At 47.2% G+C, this 3620-nt stretch overlaps 2 non-coding genes across 2 annotated transcripts; both read left to right on the top strand.

The window, feature by feature from the left end:
- Nucleotides 1–1213: 1213 nt before the first annotated feature.
- Nucleotides 1214–1287, top strand: trnan-guu (transfer RNA asparagine (anticodon GUU)). Its single transcript has one exon. It is a non-coding gene; the product is annotated as a tRNA-Asn (tRNA).
- A 381-nt stretch (nucleotides 1288–1668) lies between these two features.
- On the top strand, nucleotides 1669–1742 carry trnat-agu (transfer RNA threonine (anticodon AGU)). The gene has a single exon. It is a non-coding gene; the product is annotated as a tRNA-Thr (tRNA).
- The last annotated feature ends 1878 nt before the right edge of the window (nucleotides 1743–3620 follow it).

Here is a 3620-nt window from a genome sequence, read left to right as displayed (position 1 = left end):
CTAATACAGCATGGAGAGGATACAGACATTTCATAACACAGACCTGTGTGTTGATACTGTTTTTTCAGTTTAAGGTAGTAAATAAATACCACTAACCACTGGTGATCCACACAGCTCAGACACCTGAATGCATCTCTCTTTCTCCCTCTGCTGTGCTGTAATTATAAGCGTTTTTTCTTTCTTTTATTATCTTTTTAATGTCTATATGAATGGAGCTCTGTTCACAGGTGCTCCAAGCTGTCAGATCCCCTCAGCCACAGCAGTAACACCAGGTGCAACTTTGCTCCTGTCATTAAATAATGGATATCACTTAATAAGTTTTTGGAGCTCAGACACAAGATCATCTGCAGCAACATGCTTTCATGTCAGAGTCTCCAAACTCCAGAAAAAAGGCTGCGAGAGCGCTGGGCTACCTGTGTGCGCCTTGGGACATGTTAATTCAGGAGATATGGTGCCCAGGGGCCGAGCACATGATTTGTAGTCTGCTTTGTTTTGAGACATAAAGCCTGATCTACTGAGGGTTTTCATGTATAAAAACTGGTGCAAACTTTACAGCGCGTGCACCAAGGATTGTGTCAATTGAGTGAGATAGCATGTGCAATCCATTCAGCGTGTTAGTCTTCATGAATATGCAGAATATATGCAGATCATCTGAATGCTCAAAATTCTGGGTGGAGATGCAAATGAAAAGATTTAGCACCTGCAGAGTGATTAATCAAACCTGAAAGTGATAGCAGACACTGTTTTGTGTCTATATTCAGCAGGTGCAAACTGGCATAGTGTTAGGGGGAAACAGCAGCTCTCACTGGAGTGTGAAAGAGGCTGAGGTGGAATGAAAGACAAGTGAGAGGGAGAATCTTCCATGTGAGTATCAGCACAGTTGGACTGTCAGAAGTAAAATTAGAGGAGACATATCTTTTATCCAACAACGCACTTTCTGAGCTCGGATTCTTTGCTGGTCTCCACCCGTGCATGATGAACATTCATCTCCTGCGTCTCTGGAGAGCTCAAAAGAGGGCAGGTATTGGAAGTGAACTCGTCTTTTCTCAAGATCCAAGGCCAGGCCTAACCCCTATGGATAAGTCTGAATCCCTTGATGGGACCCAGCGAAGGACTCAGAAGGTGTGGCTTGAAATGCGTCACGTCGCAGAGTTTTGACAAAGAGCCCCGCAGTGTCTTGGCTTGGCCACCCAGGGGCCCAGCAGCCGTGCACGTCTCTGTGGCGCAATCGGCCAGCGCGCTCGGCTGTTAACCGAGAGGTTGGTGGTTCGAGCCCACCCAGGGACGAGCGGTATTTATCCCAGCGTGCTCAGTGCTGGAGGCTGGGCACCAGAGCCTTTTCCTCTCAAGAAAGAGTCTCGTGTCTTGAGACTTGGCGTCCTGCCTTGCCAAACAGGACCTTGCAGTCATGTCCACTTTGTGTCTTGGCCCCTCTATCTGCACAGTGCCAGGGACAAAGTGGTGTGGCTCCTGTGTTGGCCAAGGCCTGCCAGCTCTGTGCTTTCCCTCTCTCGCTCTCCTGTGCAGTCCTGGGCTTGTTCAGGACTTTTGCTTTTGTTGTGTTTGTCTTGTCTTGACTGAGGAGGGAAAGAAAGATGTACAGAAGCTGATCTGATTGGAGTCTCTAGTGTCAAGTCTGTGAAACACTGCTGAAGACCAGCAGCTTGTGGCGCCGTGGCTTAGTTGGTCAAAGTGCCTGTCTAGTAAACAGGAGATCCTGGGTTCGAATCCCAGCGGTGCCTGCTTGTCCTTTCTTGGCAGTCGAAGAGGATCCCAGCCTGCTCTCCAAGCCATCCCAACATGACACGCCTCCTGGGCTCAACAGAGACGGCATGTGTCTTTTGTGATACTAAGATCAGGTGCTGTGGCTTAGTTGTCAAAGCGCCTTTCTCGTAAACAGGAGATCCTGGATACAACTCTTGATCCGTGCTCTTTACCAGTCACATTTTCACTATGTCAAAACGGGGGACTGGACCGTTTGTTGGGTAGCCCTCCATCTGAGGCTTGCAGAGGCAGTCGGGTCGAGTTTTAGAAGAGGCCCCATCTTTCCTCAGGACCCAGGTTTTACTTAGCAAGGTCTATCAAGTACTCTGTAGGGTCAGAACCAGCGACTAAGCGCACACCTCAAGGTGTAAGTCCGAATCCCTTGGGGGGACCCAGCGAAGGCCTCAGAAGGTGTGACTTGTAATAAATCACGTCGCAGACTTTTAACAAAGAGTCCCGCAGTGTCTTGGCTTGGCCACCCAGGGGCCCCGCAGCCATGCACATCTCTGTGGGGCAATCGGCCAGCGCGCTTGGCTGTTAACCGAGAGGTTGGTGGTTCGAGCCCACCCAGGGACGAGCGGTATTTATCCCAGCGTGCTCAGTGCTGGAGGCTGGGCACCAGAGCCTTTTCCTCTTAGTGGACCCTCTGCAACACACCCAATTTTTTTAAGTTTTCACACACAATTTAGCAATGGTTATTTAGGATCTTCGTTGATCAGACCCCTAGCACCTTTTGAAGGGTGCACATCCCCATACATGCATGGGCTTCTGTTAGGAACAGAGCCACATGGATGCACACCAAGGCCACAGCGTTCATTTAACTCTCACTAATTAACACATCTGAACATGCAGCTTCATTAACTGTTAAGTAATTTTCACTCTCATTTTTTTAACTTGCAGTCTGAGGTACAAACTGATCACCTTGTTCCAAATGGATGTAAAAACTATACAATCCCCTGTGCAAAATGGAACTAAAAACAAGACAGTTCTGACCAGGACATCTGAAGCTGAGTATATGATACAGGCAGGGTGTTTTTGTTCTGATCTTTCCATCATGGTCAGCAGTGATGTATTAAAATTGCTGGTCTACAGCAGAATCTCATTATCACATCCCAAGCAAGCTCACAACAAATTAGTCTGTGATTCCTTTTCATCTGGATACAAACTCATTTCTGTACAATAAACAAGAGAAATTGCAATCTTGGGGAAATAAATTGACTTTTTCCTCTCCTATTCAGGCGGGGGCAAAACGTGGGTGATGAGCCACAAAGTGACTCACCGGCGAGACAAACTGCTTTTCACAATCAATTACAATAGGAAGTCAGCTGTTATTGTCGCAGAGAGAAGAAAACAAGAGAGGATTTTCTTGTGTGACAAAGTTTAAACATACTCACACATCCTTCAGGGGCATGTCCAGAGGGGTAACCAGGCTGCCTGCTGCCTCCTGAAATCTGATTGGCTATTTGTGCATTGGTCTTTAGTTTAGTGTCAGATTTGTCGGTCTTTGTTGGAGGCTTGGTTTCTTGGCCGTCTGAGCACTCATCCAGTAGTACCATCGTTCAGCCCCACAGAACGCTGATCGCTGCATTTCTGTCCAGTACAAAGAACCAAACAAGTCATTGTGAGACTGACAAAAGAGAGTATTTGCTTTGTGTTTTTCAGCACTTAAGAAATCCAGAGCTCTTGTCAGACAGTCAGAGAAGAATAAAGAACCTGTCGCCAATTGATCGGCTGACGTCTGTTTCAGATCTGCAGTCAATTAACCTGTCACTCATTCAGTCTGTGGAGTAGGTGGTTTCACATCAGTCGGTTTTACTGAAGGAAGTCATAGATCAGTTGTGGATCTCCTGCTGTCA

The sequence above is a fragment of the Halichoeres trimaculatus genome, unplaced genomic scaffold (genome assembly GCF_033239565.1).
Source record: "Halichoeres trimaculatus isolate MK-OKI-2021-1 unplaced genomic scaffold, fHalTri1.1 fHalTri1_scaffold_14, whole genome shotgun sequence".
Classification (NCBI taxonomy): domain Eukaryota; kingdom Metazoa; phylum Chordata; class Actinopteri; order Labriformes; family Labridae; genus Halichoeres; species Halichoeres trimaculatus.
Note: the sequence above shows the minus strand (reverse complement) of the source record. Positions and strands in the feature narration are given on the sequence as shown.